The 18,986-nt window shown below is 41.2% G+C and overlaps 1 protein-coding gene across 1 annotated transcript in view; it reads left to right on the top strand.

Moving 5' to 3' along the window:
- Positions 1 to 18,986, top strand: part of SMIM31 (small integral membrane protein 31) — a gene marked incomplete at both ends in the record, with an annotated part of 36,101 nt that overhangs the window by 8,041 nt on the left and 9,074 nt on the right. The window lies entirely within an intron of this gene.

Here is an 18,986-nt window from a genome sequence, read left to right as displayed (position 1 = left end):
CGGGTAGCAATTGCTATGCACAGCGTAATTGGCACTGCAGGTTTTTAGAGCCATTTTGAGTTTTTGTGGTTACGGAGGTATTGATGAGGGAGGTGTGCCTGACCAGAGTGGGACTCGCGGTTATAGATCCACCTGCAAGTTTCCTGTTTCCTTTTCATGTTTTGTTGCTTTTGAACATAAAACCAACTATACATATGCCAGTGCAACTGGATTAACTGGCTTAGAACATTCAACATATTGACTCCATCACCTGACGTTCACAGTATCTTGTTTCTTAGCAACAGATGCAAAGTGATAAATCAAAATTAGTCGGCGGCTACAGATTTTACAGGGTATTTGTTCCATAGCACAAAGTATTTCCCCACTCTTGCATCACAGCACAAACTACCAAATTTTAAGTATTGGATTCCAGCAATAATTTTTACTGGTTTTCAAACTGGCGGAATTTTGATAGTGTTAGTTCAAGTTTGAAACTTTTGAATTGGGTCTCTAAATGGTGACAGTTTACAAGGTTTTATCTAGCTATCTTATTTATACTTGACTGAATTGTAATGATGATATTTTTTCTAATCGTAATTTGACCTAATAGCCATACAAAAAATGACTCTATTCGTACTGACTAGGTTTAGCTTTTCACGGTTGTAGATGTTACTTCAGTTTCGGTGCTGGAAACTATGTACCACATACTAACAGAATTGAAAAAGAACAGAGAGATTTGGGCTTTTTTTTTTTTTCAAAGCAGGTAAAGAGGGCATCAGGGCATTGGAACGGTGTCCTCAAAAATGCATATTCCTTGTAGGCATGGAGGAAGAAGGAATTAGTAAGCAAGGTTAATCAGAGGCAGAAGCTTAGCCCCATTCACACAGAAATAAATCAGGTGAGCAACCCCAGATTTCAGCATGATATTTTTACTATGATGCTGTTGTATTCATATTTTCTAAATTTCGAAACACAAAGTGAATGTTTGAACATTGCTGGGTCCCAGTGTTGGTGGCTGTTGGAGTTTCTGGACCACTTGCTAGCAGTGATTTAAAAATTATAATTAGCTAAAACCCCCCAAAAAAATGAAGTCAACAACAAAAGTTGTTTGGTGCAGAACATGCACCTTGACAATGGCACTAACTTGTTATTCTCTAGAACATGTTAGAATAGGTCTATTTTTGCCAGTGCCCTCTCCTCCAGTCCTCTGATTACATTTCACTAGAGTTCCTTAACAGAGTGCTGTATATTCATGGGACCTTTTTTAAAAAGAAGCAAAACAAAAGATGACTTTTTTCTATGTGATTAATATATCTTACTTGATCTGCTTTTCCTCAACCTCAGTGGCTTTTCCCTTAGGCAGGGGTCGGGGTGGAGGGCAACCTACTGGATACGACTGTTTTCAGATACTTTAGAAAAAAAAAAACCCACCTTCTTGTAGACATGCTTAATTTTTAAGCGGTTAGGCACTGAGAGTAGCAGAAATCCTGCAAAGCTTTATAGTCTTTTAGACACTCACCTTGTCATTTCTCTGAGTAATGTCTTGATTTCAACAATAGTGCTTTTCTCATGCCCTGAATCCACTGGAGAGGGGTGTTGGTATTTTCAGGTAACAACATTTGTGAGCACACATATTGCAGACCAACATGTAGTACCCTCCCCCATTTATCATTTTCATTTCACTTCTCTCATTCTTTTTTATTTTGGAAAATCATATTGCTATGGTGTGTACCTTAATCTGCCAGCAAACACCATCTACACTAACATTTGTCCCACAAGCATCCTCAAGAGAAAAAGTTGTTGCACCTTATGTATATCTCAAGCAAACCCAAATATGATGCTCTTCTGCCTTTGTTTTATTCTAAATTGTTGTATCATATCTTTCTGAAACCATTCTGAATCTAGTTGAAATTCTCAATATTTATGCTTTTACCTTAATTTCTAGATTCAAACCTGTATATAAATCTTTTGAACAAAATTGTCCTAGCCCTTCTCTGTGTTGCTGGAAGTGGATGATTTAGTCTCAGATGGAGACACAGTACTGTTCCAGTTTTCTTTAGCCTTTTATTTATTTAGTTATTCTGGGTATTTTCCTATGTAATTTTGAAGTGTGTAGAGTATATTATAGTTACTGAAGCTGCAGCTCTAAGAAGCTGAGTGAAAGAGAGAAAATACTGTAAGACGCCCTTCTTAAGTGTTTATTTGTTTGGATAACTGTAATGAGGCCAGGAAAAGGCAAAAGGTCCCACAGCCACTTTGAAGACACAGGTTCTTATCCCCAAACTAGGTTAGGTCCCAGATTTTAGATCAAAATGGTGAATTCTTTAAAGCCCTCTTTTTTAAAAGGATATATCATACCATTGTAATTCTGACAGTCTTTGCCCCCCCGAAAATATATTTATTTAATTCCGTCAGATGAGCTTTCTACCAGTGCCCCCTCAAAGCCATGCTCAACTCATTCCCACGTTATCACTGTTATTATAGTTCCTGCCATTCAAACTGCTGCAGAGAAAAAAAGGGATGGAACACTATGAACAAAAAGGAGCATCTGAACGGGTCTGGTTATTTAGAATCCAACTTGTGTAATCCCTGTCACTCTCTTATCAAGTCAGATGCTACTCTGCCTGAGTCATAGAAAAGTTTGTTTGCACTCTGTAGTCCTTGGCTCATCCTCTGGAAGTGTTTGCACCTATGTAAAATCTCAAGCAGATTATAAATCAATACAGCACTAGGAGTAAGCTGAAAACTGAATGACATGTTTTGTTTAGACAGTTCCGGGGGAGGGATGGGGAATATCGAGTAACTCTGTTCCAAGTTTGACATTTGGCATTAATGTGAAGCAGTGGGACCATGCTGCCTGCTAAAGTACTGTATGAATCCTAAGTGTTCTGGAGACCAGCAGCTGGAGGCTGGAGGCCAGCATCCATACAGCAAAGGGGAAGCATCGCCGCTTCTTGGGGGAAAAGGAAGGAAGTCGTGCAAGGCCTGGAGTCATCATTTGTAAAGGGAAAGTCGGGGTGTACGTGATGCTGTGAGAAGGTTCACCTTTGATTGCACTGCTCCACAGAGCCCTCAGATAAGGCCAATCCTAATGGGCTACCTTGGCATTAACGGTTAATTTCAGTAAGTCCTGTTTCAAAGGTTTGTCTTTTTTTGCTTCTACCGTCAGTGCCACTGTTTCCCACTGCAGTGTTTTGACTTCCCAAACCACCTTCTCCGGAGAGAACAATGTATTGCTGAAAATGGGCAGTAGAAGCAAATGCTCTTATTACATTTGACCTATAAAGTATTCAGAGTGACTGCTAGGTGGGAATTCAAATTGAGCTTTCCCCACATAGGATCTTGTTTTGCACCTTATAAAGAGTGTACTAATTGTTAATTAGGTGTTGCTTTTATTTGTACAAGCATTCCCAAAGAATTAGATTTGGATTTTGTTTTTATTTGAGTTTGGGGATTTTTTTTTTACAGTTATCTTATTTAGATTGACTAACATCATACTTACAATTAAAAAAGAAACAGTTGTTCAGTTCATCTTACCAGATATGTCTGGTGATGTATTCAGGGTTTGATGGACTGCTTTGCTTTTACACAGTTTGGAAGTGATAGTGAAGTTTATTATACCCCATATGAAATGACCTTGTCCTTTTCACTGGGGACATTATCTTACATTTTAGAAAAAGAAGCAGCAAAAGAGTGAACAAGACAAGTACATTTGATTCCCCTCATACACCTCCATCTGTTTGTGCTACGCTTTCCTTAAAAATATCAATATACATTTTCTTCACACATACAAAAAAGTTTCCTCTCCTGGCCAAATTTTATTTGTGGTGGTGTGATTTATACTAATAATGGAAAAGAAGAAACCTTGTACTTAGAAGTTCGGTGGCCACTGTTTCCTTGTTGCAGTCAGTGGTCAAAATTGATCCTGCCCTTAATTTGATCTTTATGCACAGAATTAGTTATTGTGAAAATTACTACTCTTTCCAAAGATTTTCTAATAACTTGGGCTAGAACTGGTTACCGAGGAGCAAGGCCCTAATTCCATGCCTCCACACCCTACCACTGAACCGTACCACACGTCTTACCTCACAAGCTCTAACCTAAATCACAGAGGCACGCGTTTCGTGGACTAACCATGACCTCCCCTGGCGGCCTCAGGGGAGTGCTCACGTCCACTGACACCTCCCTTTAGTGCGTCAGCTCGTAGCGGCAGAACTGGGGTGGGGGAGGTTTGTGATCTGGAGCTCAGCACATGCTCGGCAACATGTTTCTCATTTCCTTAGCACTCGTGTCTTGCTCTCAGGAATCTGTCGAAAAGGAATAAAAACCACCTGAGAGTCCACATTACCAGATTATGAACTTTTCCCATAGGTTTGAAATGCTTACTTACCTGTTATAAATTAACCAGAGCTTCATTTGACCACCAGGTCTTAAGTCTGTTGACAGTTTCCAGCATGACCGAATCGCTCATTTTTCTTGCTTTCAGAAATTGGTTTGGTTCTCTTTAGAGTTGATGTAAACATGCCATGTAATAAATGATTTCCACTTAATGGTACAACAGAATTATTGCTTTCTTACATAAATGTGTAGTAAAAGTCAATATACACATTTATATAATTTCTTTCTTCAAAATCTTATACTTAATTTGATATTTCTAAAAATTGCACATGTAAGTCATGTGTATAACATGCTAAAGTACTTTAACTGTGGTCTTAAAACTGAATAAAAAATATTTAATAGAAAATCAGAATATTGGGCTTCCCTGGTGGCGCAGTGTTTGATAGTCCACCTGCCGATGCAGGGGACGCGGGTTCGTGCCCCGGTTCGGGAAGATCCCACATGCTGCGGAGTGGCTGGGCCCGTGAGCCATGGCCGCTGAGCCTGCGCGTCCGGAGCCTGTGCTCCACAACGGGAGAGGCCACAGCAGTGAGAGGCCCGCGTACCGCAAAAAAAAATAAATTAAATAAATAAATAAATAAATAAATAAATAAATAAATCAGAATATTTTATTTTTGCAAGGTTTCTGCAGCTCTTAATAGTTTGTAAAGCCAGTATCTCATTTGTAATTAACATTCTCAATTCTCTTACTCTATGCCTTTTTATAAGGGAATAGTTACGACAACTTTCTTTGTTGAAAAGGGTATAAGGTATGACAAAGCCCTCAGATATTTCAGGAAATTGTATTTATTGAGAAACTGACCAAGAACCCACATTTTTCCCTGTTACTGTAAGAAGTCTCCAGAGAAAGATTTTCAAAGACTGTCAGTTCAGTTCTTCTCACTGGAGGAAGTCTGGCTATTTTGATCCCTAACTGAATTTACATTGATCATCTACATTTGACCTTTCAGAGGTACTTAAGAACATTGCTTTTGTTCCGGACCATATGATATATTTTAAAATTTAAAGTTGAAACATAACATATAGTGCTTCTTTGCAAATATGAGTCCAAATAAGAACAGAAATCAGTCACTGTAGAAAAACATGTAGCCCAACAGAAATCTTGACTGGGCAAGGAAAATTCACCTACCACCACCGTGATCAAAAGCATGATCGCATGTGGACTTTCTTTTATTTATTTATTTATTTGGCTGTGTTGGGTCTTTGTTGCTGCATGCAGGCTTTCTCTAGTTGCGGCGAGCAGGGGCTGCTCTTTGTTGCGATGCACAGGCTTCTCATTGTGGTGGCTTCTCTTGTTGCAGAGCACGGGCTCTGGGCATATAGGCTTCAGTAGTTGTGGCTCCTGGGCTTAGTTGCTCCATGGCATGTGGGATCTTCCCAAACAAGGGCTCAAACCCATGTCCCCTGCATTGGCAGGTGGATTCTTAACCACTGCGCCACCAGGGAAGCCCACCGTGGACTTTCTAATCACACCAACAGGTTCTAGCATTACACGAGCACCCGGAATTAGTCATCCCAGGATTGTATCGCTCTCCTTTGAGAGTCATAGGTGCTTACATCAGTGCCATATTGTCTATCTTCAAATTAATAAAATATTTATAACTTGATCATTACAGAATTAACTTATTTGGTGCCTCTCCAAAGAAGTTTTAAGAATCCACTCAACCTGAAAAAAATAATGGTCGTCTCATCTTCATGACTTAAAAATTGAGAAAAATAAATGTTACATAATGGTAGTGGAACTAGAATGAAGTAGGGCTGCTTTTTCCCAGCCCAGGACACTGTTTCCTGGAAGAACTGTCTTACTGTCAGCATAAAAACACTGATGATAGAAATGTTTATTAGGTGCCTTCCATGTAAAAGACAAGATGCCAAGCACTTTAGATGTATTACTGTGTTTAATCTTAAAGTAACCTTATGTGAGAGGTAATAATAACTTCACTGTTTACAAGTGAGGACCTTGGAGCTCTAACCTTGACCTCAGACCATTCAGCTACTGAGTGAAGATCCCAAGTGAGGCTCTAGTTCACAGGATGCAGAACCTTGTGCACTTTCCCTCCAGATTCCCTTGAAAAAGTTATTTGCTTTTTAAAAAATGCGTACACCTCTCTTTTTTCCTACAAAGAATTTAAATTGATTAAAAATCTATAACAAGATAAAACTAAATTTCCAATAAGTAGATAAAGAAATCCAGGCAAAGGGAAAAATAAAGTAGGAAAAATAGAAAGTGGGTAGTGTTGGTGAGGAGAAGGCTAGCATCTCGTTTCAGCAAAGAGTACAAATTGTGTTATTAAGATTCCTGCGTTCATGTCCTGACTCTGCCATTGGTGACTGTGGGATTTAGGGAAAATTACACAAATTCTCGAAGCCTTCATTTTTCATGTACTGGGTATAATAATGACACCTGTCTCATAGAGTTGAAGTGAGAATTACATGAACTAAAGCATGAAAATGCAGAGGGGTGGCTGCTATTGGAGTTTTGTTTTGAAGTCTTCAAGATTAGGAATATATATATATATATTTTTTGTGGTACACGTGCCTCTCACTGTTGTGGCCTCTCCCATTGCAGAGCACAGGCTCCGGATGCGCAGGCCCAGCGGCCATGGCTCACAGGCCCAGCCGCTCCAGGCTTGTGGGATCCTCCCGGACCAGGGCACGAACCCGTGTCCCCCGCATCGGCAGGTGGACTCTCAACCACTGCGCCACCACGGAAGCCCAGGAATTTTTTTAAAAAATATATTTATTTTATTTTTGGCTGCATTGGGTCTTCGTTGCTGCGCGCGGGCTTTCTCTAGTTGTGGTGAGCGGGGGCTACTCTTTGTTGCGGTGCCTGGGCTTCTCATTGCGGTGGTTTCTCTTATTGTGGAGCACGGGCTCTAGGTGCACAGGCTTCAGTAGTTGTGGCTCGCAGGTTCTAGAGCGCAGGTTCAGTAGTGGTGGCGCACAGGCTTAGTTGTTCCACAGCACGTGGGATCTTCCCAGACCAGGGCTCGAACCCGTGTCCCTTGCATTGGCAGGCGGATTCTCAACCACTGCGCCACCAGGGAAGCCCCAAGATTAGGAATTTAATAGAACAATGAGGTTCAGCCGGAACTAAAGGAAAATATTTACTGCAGAACCCAGAAAATGTTTACTCTGTCAGTCCACACACTGAGTCAACATATATGTTTTAAATATCCAGCAATACAACATATTCAATGCCAATCAACTGCAAGATGACATCACATGGAAAAGATAAAAACCTGATGTCAGGGAACGGTAAGGACTCCGCTGACAAATGAACATTTAATAGAGTTAGACTGCTTACCAAATGTAGAAGAGGATATACAGAAACTTCAAAAAGGAATAAAGTGAACATCAAAAGACTGAGACATCTCAGAAAATTGAAGAAGTCTTGAATAGTTTTTGCAAATGGTATCTTCCATCAAATTGTGCTATGAAAATCACAAGTAAAGTGTGTTGTATGAAGCTATGGCTTCGAATCAATGCCTCATCCATTCTTTGTGCTAAAATTAGCTTACAGCTGCAATTATAAATTGCCTTTTATTAAATAAGTGATTCAGCAAATTTATTTTTATTATTTTAAGTGTCATTTTTCAAGATAAATGTCCATTCAAATTATTTTTTCTGTCTTCTATTAAATTTTGCCCTGAAAGGAGATCCATTTTAAATGATCATTTTCAGTATTAAGTAGTCTTAGATTAAAAAGAAGTTTCCTGTTACAGAATTATGCACTCAGCAGCGTTAACCACCATCAATTATCATCCAAGAAATTAGCTGGATTCACGCTCTGCCCATTTGTAGGAAGTGGGTGCGAAATTTGGTCCTGTGCTTTCTTTAAAGCCAATCCAGAGGAGAAAACTGACAATGTTGAAGTTAACCTGAGCTCTCAGGTAGGAAATTCCCCAAGCTTTTGTTTTCCAAAATCCCCTCACTCTTGTGTTCCAGGAAATGGCTGACCGCAAAGAGCAACCTTTCCCATACTATGTGAGAAAGACTCACTGGCCACTCTTTCTCGTGACCCCCAGAGACTCTTGAGGACCCCGTTGTTTACCTATGGCAGGGACAAACACAGACCTTTCCCCTTTTACCTGCACATGCTGGCAAAGACAGACAGCTCCTTGTTCTTTGTCTCACAGCGATGGCTTAGCTGAGATTAGAACTGTTTGTCCCCCCTGCAATTAACTAGACACAGAGATCAACTTTTCCTGCACAGCTAACTGATGGAGACTTCCCTTGATGACAGAACAATGCATAGGGTAAAGCATCCCACCTGGGGCGTCTCCACTCCTCCCTGTGAAGCTAAGGAGAAACCAGCTGCTGAGGCTCCATGATCTCAGATCTGGGCCGCTCTCCCTATTGCAATAGACTGAATCAAATCAGTATCATTGCTTTCTTCGTTACTGTCTTTGACAACGCACAATCTTCTTCCTTATAGGATAATCTGATATGTATATGATAAAAATAAAATACTATAGTTGCTAGTTGGAATACAACTATTTCTGGTATGGAAGAAAGAAACAAGAGAACTCTAGTAAACAATCCCATGAGCGACTCTACCTCGGTGGTTTTGAACTTTTTTGGCTGAAATCCACTTCCAGATTCCCTACCCACCCACTTACCCACATGTGCAAAAGTGAAAGTTTCATAAAAAAATAATTAGCCTCACTACATGTGATATATTTTAATACTTTGTATTCTATTCTATTTTTCTTTTTTTTAATGCTGATGGCAATCCACCTAATAGACTATGTGACCTATTAAATTCCAATTAAGTTCTATCATATTCCATTAAATTCTAATCATTTCTCAATTCTAAATTCACGCAATAGCATCAAGTTTAGCAGGGAAGACCATTTTCACAAGCTATATGTCAATCTCCCAGGCAGAAACCTTTGCTAACTTACCATTGCCTAGAGAATAAAGTAAAAATTCCCAAGGCTCTTGATATTCTTCCAAGTGGGAGGTTTCCACTTACCTACTAATAGTGTCCTCCTCCTTCTCTTCTACTGGAATCTTATTCTTCAAGCCTAAATTCATTTCCTTTCTTCTGTATTCACGGTAACCCCAAATGAGCTCTCTTCCTGGGGAATTTCATAACATATCTTTTATATATCATTAATATGGCGCTTATCTTTATCACCTTGTATCTCCCTAGCCTGGCCCTGAGAACTGTTCCCCAGTCCCTGGATCACACGGCCAAGCAAGATGAATCCGCTCTCGTTTATATGTGAGGCAGGCTTTGCCCTGCAGGGAGTAATGCCACATGCCCATCCTTTCCCCTTCTGTGACACCCAGCATAAGTAGATTAAAACTCAGAGCTAGTTCTGATCCTCTGAGGAGAGATTTCGGTGTCTAAAAGGTGAAAACCAGTAAACCAAGCCTGTGGTGCCTGGAAAAATTCATTATGTTTGTGAGTATAGGAAACGTAACTACAAAATAATGAGAGAGATTTGCGTAATTTGTTATGAGATTGGTTGGCTATTCAGAAAAAATATTTTTATTTCATGTTATTTACAAAAAGGCACTACTAGGCATGGAATGAGAATAAAAAATTAACCAATCCCCAGTCTTGCCCTTAAACTTTAGAGACTTACAGGAGAGATGAAATAGGTAGAGAAGAGTAAAAAATAGTAATTCTTGTTCACATCAAAATAACATTCTTTATCTCTGTATGGATTTTTCATAGAAAAAAAGATAAGATAGTAAACCACCAAAAGCATGTTTTAAAGAGAGTAAGAAAAGCCACTTTGTGTGTCCCTTGGAATATCGGATCCATAAGGCAGAGATTGGGTCTGTCTTAGTCACTGCTTCATTCCAACACTTAGAACACTGCCTGGGACATAGGTGGTTCTCAATAATTCATGACTGAATGAATTAATAAATACCTACAGCTGATTTCTTTAGACAGGCTCAACTTGAGTACCAAATATTATTAGCATAATACATCATCTTTCTGACTCATTCTCTAGCTTTTCCTACTGCTGCTACTAATAGCTCATATTATTTTATGTATAGTCATCATTTAATCCTCATACTAAACTGATGAGGTAGATATTTCTATGGTACTCTATCTAAAATCCCAAAAGAATACCACTTGGAATGTTGTTTGTGAGCAGGGTCCTGTCCCATGAACTGGTGAATCAACAGAACTGCCATGATGAAGCTGTTCTGTGGACAGAGACAGCCTCTGAAATATTTATAAACCTCCTTCTTGAAAACTCAGTGATAAGGCAGCACAAACGACCTCAGAAAACACAACTCAATAGAGAAAGGCTCTCCGTGTGCTTGATGTACATTGGATCATCCTTCTATAATGTTCAGGTTTGATATATCCATGAATGGAAAATACATTTTAACCTCAGTCAAATAAAACATAGCTAGGAAGGGTATGCCTGCTGGATAGAAGAAATTATTAATGCATGCCAAAGTCAGGTATGAAGCGTTTGTGGATTTCCACGTTTTGTATCATCCAGACAACTGCTTCCTTTTATATCCTTGAATTATGAAGAGTCATTTTCCACCTATTTTATCACCCCTTAGTTTTCAAATTGAACACTGTGAAGCTGGAGCATAAGTTTAGAAGAGCTAAGTGTGACGACCTCCTGATACCTTTAGAGAAGAGCACAGTGTGATGCAGCTATTTCCTGCCTGGATTATATTGTCCACCTGCACCAGGCCCTGTCTTTGAAAGCTATCAGCTCTAATGACCAATAGGAAGTGATAAAATGTAAGTGACCCATCAGGGAATGTTAAGGATATCCTGGGTAGGTAATGATCCTTCATCAAAGGTGTGTCCAGCCTCCTGACAAACAGGGGCTTCCAACCCCCCCACTACTCCCTCCCCATGCCAGACCCTGTGGGAGCTGCCAGGTGAGAGCCTTGGTGACTCCACCTGTGATACAGGGAGCTTGAGAGAGAGAAATTAAGCCCAAGGCTGGTGAGCCACCCTCCTCATTAAGAAAAATTTTAAATGATGTTGAAACCCTTTAGTAAGATTCAAAAACTTTGTTAAGAATTCCTTCAAATGTTTCAGCTGCTGTTATCCAGCTGTGTCAGTGTGAGCAAAAAGCCCTATGAAGGATCCTTCCCACGCTTACATCCGAAGAGACTGGATGGAGGGTCAGTAGAAAACAGTGGTTAGAATTTACATGTTAGAGAGGAATGGATGGACTCCTGTCCCTGCTACTCGCTCACAGTGTGACTTGAGCAAACTGCATAAATGCTCCAAGGCTCACTTCATCTATATAATAATAATTGCCCACGCAAGGCTGTTGGGCAAATTAAAATATGATGAAATATTTTAAACAAGCACTACCTCCTTATTTTAAGAATGAAATCGTAGCTGCTGCTTTCATTATTTTATTATTATGCTGCTGTTGTCCTGACTGTTGTTTGGTTTGTGTCTGTAATCAGCTGTCTGTAGGGTGAAACTATTAGTGACTCTGTAACTACCAGCCTGCTGCAGTTAAGGAGACTGCTGTCTGCTAGGTTGATGCTTTGCTGTTGTTAATAGAATACTCTTTTGGCATTTCTCCTATACATGCTGTCTATTTGCTCCACAGAAGCAGAATTATGTTGAAGTAAGACTCTTTTCTTTAGTGACTTATAAGCTATTCTAATTTTGTTCACATTGTGGTTTTTTGTTTTGGAGATCCGTAGCAGACATGACCTTCCTTCAAAAGAAGAAAAGGGGTTTCCCTGGTGGCGCAGTGGTTGAGAGTCCGCCTGCCGATGCAGGGGACGCGGGTCCGTGCCCCGGTCTGGGAGGATCCCACATGCTGCGGAGTGGCTGGGCCCATGAGCCATGGCCACTGGGCCTCCGTGTCCAGAGCCTGTGCTTCGCAATGGGAGAGGCCACAGCAGTGAGAGGCCCGAGTACCGCAAAAAAAAAAAAAAAAGAAGAAGAAAAGACACCTCCTCTGATCTGGAAAGACTTGCTGATTGGCCAAAAAATAGTTCCCAGTATATTTATTTTTTTTCCGGTACGCGGGCCTCTCACTGCTGTGGCCTCTCCTGTTGCGGAGCACAGGCTCCGGACGCGCAGGCTCAGTGGCCATGGCTCACGGGCCCAGCTATTCCGCGGCATGTGGGATCTTCCCGGACCGGGGCACGAACCCGTGTCCCCTGCATCGGCAGGCCGACTCTCAACCACTGTGCCACCAGGGAAGCCCCCCAATACACTTTTGAATTCTAGAATTTAGGTGGCTGTGTCTTTAGAGGATCATTAAACAGATCAAAACAGATCACAAAGAGCAGTGGTTACAGCCCAGTCACGGCTTCAGCCCAGTCAACTCTTACCTAGCCTATAAAGGCCTCCATAGTTACTCCCCTGGACAGCTGGACCCGTGTACGTCACTGTTGGTCAGACACCTCGCTGCCCTGACCACAAGCTTTTCAGATACTCCTGAGGCAAAATTCCTGCACATTGCAGTGAATACATAATCTTTTCGGACTGATCTGATGCTAAGAAACTCCTCTTTCTTTTTCACTTCCTCCCACTTTGGCCATAGCATGCCATCTCACAGAGAGCCCCATGCACCTAGCTGAAGCAAAGGCAAAATTTTAGATGCTGATAGAATTTGACAGTAGAGCTCTGAAGGGCAGACTATGGCACCCTTGTTGTCCGTTGTTCACTTAGATGTGGCAGTTTATGGACAAGGAATAGCTGAAGAAATCTTACAAGGTACTCATATCCACATGCATTTCCAGTGCACTGAGATGGACACTCAATAAATGCTTGTTTTAAAAAATAACAAGAACATTTAAGGCATCAGAAAACTGTCATGGAATTAGCCTACACAGACTTTTGAGAGGAGGTGGATTTGGGGCTGTTTCTTGAGGGAAGAAAAAACACATGGAAAATCATAAAGAGAGAATTCAGGAAACGTGTTTAAGCAGGGTGGTAAAGGCACCACCATTTAAGCAGTAAAGGCAAAAAGATAGATGTGGAAAGTCACAAGCAGTAAACAGCCCGACTTTGCCTGAGCAGGTAGGCTACACCAGAGATAATTCTGAAGCTGCCCCAGAGCTAGAGGTAACATGATAAAGACAACTTTGGCTCTACAGCTATACCATAAATGAGCACCAGGCTTCTGTCACGTGGCATGAGATATCAGTGCAGAGTGTAAAAAGAGGAAACTATTCAATCATTTTAAGCAGAGAAGGTAAGAAATCAAATTGGACAAGGATGTTTGTTAAAGCCCTGTTTACAGTGGTGAAAATGGAAACAAGCCAGACATCCACCAATATGGAAAAGACAAATCATAGCAGGTGCACACAGGGGGAGTCCTATGCAGTGGCTGGGAAACCTCCACGTGCACTGTCGCTGAAAAAGCCCACAATGCAGTAAGTGGAGCGGAACACTGCTGAACGGGATGAGATCTGGTTCGTACTTTTAGGTTTACGTAGGTATTTGCGTGTGTGTTTATAAGTATATATATATATATATATATATATATATATATATATATATATATATATATGTATACGTTTATCTGTATGTATATACAGATAAATCAGTCTATTGACCATATTGACAAGGACAGGAACACACAGAAACTGGCAAGAGTGGGTAACTCTGGACGGAGGAATTGGGAGGAGGGTCTTTACACCCTTCTGAACTGATTGACTGTTAACGATTTTCCTCCTAACATGTTATAAATGCTTTCACAGTTCAGTACTCAAACGTCTAGAGCTGTTTGGAGTCTACAAAGTACTCTCACATTTTTCACCGGACTCTCATAAACCTGTGACATTGGCTGGGGAGGCAGGAAGAGCCCTGTGTCCTTCTTTATGTAGGAAATGGAGACACGTGACTTCCTGAAGTTACGCAGCCAGCCCTATGGCGGCAGACCATATGCCCTGACACGAGTGCAGTGACCTGTACACTCCCAGGTAAGCAGAAGTCTCCGCCCAGAAAGCCCTGTGAACTGATGGTCAGGCAGATAGGATCTCTGGCTCTCCTGCAGAAGATCCTTTCACTGTAATCCCCTGAAACTCTCTCCACACTGCGGTAGCTCCCCTTTTCCTTCTGAACAGACAAAATGTTCATTTATTCATTGAACAAACGTTTGTTGAGCATTTGCTATATACTAGACATTGACGGAGTGGTACTGAATATGCCGTTCAATCGTGCATTTGACAAATATTGATTGAAAGTTTGGTCTGCGTTTCACTAAACTAATGTTTGGTTTGGGCGGATGTTGACTCTTTCAATCAATAAAATTGCCCTCATAAAGCTTACATACACAGTGTTGGGTGAATATCTAAACACTACCTGTTTTGTTACAGCTATGATAAATGCTAGGAAGAAATACAAAGTGGCGAAGTGCGTATACTCTGGAAATTTGACTACACAGAGGAGAGCCAGGAAAACACCTCTGGACAAATGACATATAAGTTGAAGGTTGACGGACTTCAGCGTAAGGCAAGGGCGGAGGAGGAAAGAGAGCCACATTCTGTCTCTGGAGTCACTGAATGGGCAGGCCGTTCAATGGAAAGGGACACAAAGAACTACCCGGACGTCTAGTATGGTTTGATGACAGAGGGTCAGGCAGGGTGGCTGGGACAAGGTCAGGGCACCAGAGGCCAAGTTCAGGGTCTCTGATTTTACCCCAGGAGCAAAGAGACAGCAGTTAATGATTTTAAGCTGGGCGGGTAGGGGTGGGGGGACGTGACTAGGTATGCATTGTTAAGAGGTAGCCTGGCAAGACGTAGCCTGGGCAAGGAAGGGTCACTGGATGCGTTTCCACTCAGCACCACTGGGACTTTGAAAGAAATGTCATTGAAAAATAGAAATGAAAAAGAATAATTTCAAAAACCATGAAATCAGATGAGCATAAAGTGAACAGATTTCTCATCTTAGAACAAATTGCTCTGTAGGTTTCATGGATCTGCCAATCAAGAAGGGTGGATTTGAAGATATCTGTTTGTAAAGGAAAATCACCCCGCAATTATTTCACGCTAATCAAACAGCACCGAGTACAATACATTTATCATTTAAGAAAATTCCTACCTTTTTTTCTAGACCTGGCTTAGAAATGAGAGTCAATAAGTAGCCAGAAGACAGGATCCTTACAGCATCAGGAGCAGTGAGGCAGAAACAGAGTACGGAGCGTGCAGATTTTACCCATGTAATTTGACTTGATACGAGGTTATTCCCCTTTGTACACAATTTGAGTTGTCTGTAAAATAACGCATTTGCAAGAATTGATGATATCTATAGAGCAAAGAACATGATTTTGAGTGCTTACTTCATGCCAAGCCCTTGACATGTTTAGTCCTTGTTCAAGACTCATGACCACGTTTTAAAAATGGATCATCATCTCTGCTTGAGAGATGAGGACAGGAAACTCCCATGAGCAACGTGCCCAGGGCCCCAGCTGGGAAGAGGCAGGGTCTTGGTCTGGTGCATGACTGCAGTTCGCGTTGTTACTCAGCACGGGGCACGCAGACATGCGTGTGGAAAGTGGGATTCATTCAGAACCAGCTGTGAGGTTGAGGGCACCGCAGCTAGCTCTGTGAGGGTGAGTTGCCAAATGAACCCTTACACCTCAATTCCATGAGCAAAGACCATCCACCACTGTTTACCCTGAGCTTTTTGTGAATAAAAAGTAGCCTCCCACCCTGAGAAAATGTAAAAATATCAATAGTATTGAGAATGGATGGTACCCATGGAAAACCAGAGCACCAACTATATCATTTTCGACTGAGGGCTTCTGGACTCCCTTAAAGCCTTGTTCGCAATGACCTAAGTTTGAAAATGAATTACCGAAATTGGAATGTAAATTAAATATCTTTTGGTCCCAGGGAAGTGAGCATTAGGGTAACAGTGGGCTCTTGAAGGTCAGGGAGGACAGTGTGTGCTCATTTCTGATTCTCTAGGAATTCGAGTTGGTGGTTTGGTCACCCCAGGTTCACTCGTGCTGTGTGGTTGAACCACTGGATGTGCTGAACTAATATCACATTGTGATACTGCGGGTGCCGAAGGCCACAGGCACCTAGGTGTCCAGTCAAATTGTTGGGAGTAAAATGTCGGAATGTGTGGATCCCAAACTGGACTCCTCTGCCTTCACTTCATAAAAGTGAGGAAAGCCCCTATTAGCAAGAGACCACTTGAGATTGCTGGCCAGTCTGTAGATTCACTGTTTTTAAGCATAGTGGTATTTCCTGCAATTTGTATGTTCCCATTGGACACCGTGAGCCTTGCGCCCTTATGATTCCTATCCCAGGTTAAGAATGCATGGCCGCTACAGGACTGGGGTCACCCTCTCTGTTCCTTCCACCTGGAAGCCAGGAGCCTGATGGGATGGTTCAGGGCTACAGATGCTTATTTCTGAGGGCAAATGTCAAGTTCGTTGTAAATGAAATCATGGCATCCTCTTTGCATCAATACTCCTGTCACAACTAATTGAGGGAAATAGGGGGATGAATTTAATTTTTTTTTTTTTGCGGTACTTCGGCCTCTCTCGTTGTGGAGCACAGGCTCCAGACGCGCAGGCTCAGCGGCCATGGCTCACGGGCCCAGCCGCTCTGCGGCATGGGGGATCTTCCGGGACCGGAGCACGAACCCGCGTCCCCTGCATCGGCAGGTGGACTCTCACCCACTGCGCCACCAGGGAAGCCCAAATTTAATATTTGATCAAAGGGATATTTTAAAAGAAGGAAAACATGCAAGAAAGCATTTAATAATCAGTTGTTAGAGGTGGGAATAAGAGCAGATTTTGAGAGCAGGTAGCGAATTGTTTCCTCTGATTTCTTAGGAGTACTTTCAGCAGCCAGCCAGTAGAGGGAAATGTTTTACAAACACTTGCATCCAAGAAAGCAGTCTTGCTGTGTTGTGCTCAGGGGCTGCTTCTGTAGAATTCACTTTGTCCCTTCCCAGTGAACTCTGAGGAAGGTGTCCACTCAGATGGATAATCCCTTAGTGATACGTAAAAAGGGGATGGCTTCTGCCTTCTCCTCCTCCTTGGCTCAAGTCCTGGGCCAGGCATGTCCTGAGAAGACCCGGTAGATCAGCACATCCTAATGTTGCAAAACTGGTCTCTCTTACAATAGAAGCTGTAAAAGGACCAGCAGCTCTACAGTGAGGAAGAACAAAGTGAAGGTCCACAGGCATTAATAAGCTTGTGCTAATTATTCAAGACCTCATTTACATAATACTACTTTTGTAATCTCAGAATATGTGCATTAGATTATAAAATTCTAAAAATGAACCCAAACAGACAAACTGAAAGCCACAATGAGATACCATTAAACACCTAGTAAAATGACTAAATTCAAACAAACAATACAAATACCAAACAGTGCCAAAGATGCAGAACATCTGGATGTTTGCATGTTGCTGGGGAGAAGGCAAACTAAACTGGTGCAGTCACTCTGGAAAACAGTGTGGAGAGTTTCTTATAAAGTTAAAAATACACTTACCATATGACCAAGCAATCCTACCCCTAGTACTTTCGTTCACTCAAAAACTTCCGTAATTGCATAACTGGGAGCAACCAAACTGTCCTTTGGCAGGTAAATGGATAAAGACTATAACACACTCACACAGTGGAATATTGCTCAGCAATAGAAAACAATGGACCACTTATTGATATACGCAACAATATGAATGAATCATAAATGCATTACGCTAAGTTAGCGTTGCCCAGCCTTGGCACCACTGACGTTTTGGACCAGAGACTTCTTTGTAGTGGGTGTGGTCCCTGTGTTCTAGGACGTTTCACAACATCCCTGGCCTCTGCCCACTGGAGCATGTAGCCCTCTCCCACTCCCCCCAGGTTTTACTACCAAATATGTCTTCAACTATTCCAAATATCCTCTGTGGGAGGCAGAATTGTTCTCTGTTGAGAACTACTGTGCTAAAGTGAAAAAAGCTGCATTTAAAATGTTGCACACTGTATGATTCCATTTACATGACATTTCGGAAAAGAAAACTATAGGGACAGAAAACTATAGAACGGTGGTTTTCAACATGAATGATGGGAGGAAGTTTCGCCTGCACGGAACACCACAGGGAAATTTTGGAGTGAGGGTCTTGTTCTGTATCCTGATTATGGTGATGCTTTTGCCTTTTCATTTGTCCAAACTCTTGGAACTACCTAGCAAAAAAAGTGAATTGCACTCTGTGTAAATTAAAAAATAAATTTTAAAAAGCATACAAAACATCACCTTATGTCTAAAGCATATAAAATAAATACCATAGTTGAGATATGTAAATTTTAATAGAATAATGTTTAACTTAGCATTGAATGCCAGAGTTTGGAATTTTCGTGTCAAATATCAAAAAACTTAATACACAAATGCCAATATAGCATATAAACAGTACTGCAAAGTTTAAAGTTCTTTATCTATAAATAAGTGTGTCTATCTGTACATACAGGATAATTCTTTAAAAAAACATTATAATCATTTGCTTATAGTAATCCTTTAAATAAAATGAATTTATTGTCTATTTTGAATTAATTTCTGAAAGAAAACTACCAATATAGAAAAGTGTATTCTTCAGATGTTTATAGAAAAAGATTGAAAGTAATTAATTTTTCATCTGTACAGGCAAATGTTTTCACTTCACTTGAATGCATTTCTGTATAGCTACTTATACA

This window comes from Mesoplodon mirus, assembly GCF_964341445.2.
Source record: "Mesoplodon mirus genome assembly, chromosome: 2".
Lineage (NCBI taxonomy): Eukaryota > Metazoa > Chordata > Mammalia > Artiodactyla > Ziphiidae > Mesoplodon > Mesoplodon mirus.
This window is presented reverse-complemented; position numbering and strand designations above follow the sequence as displayed.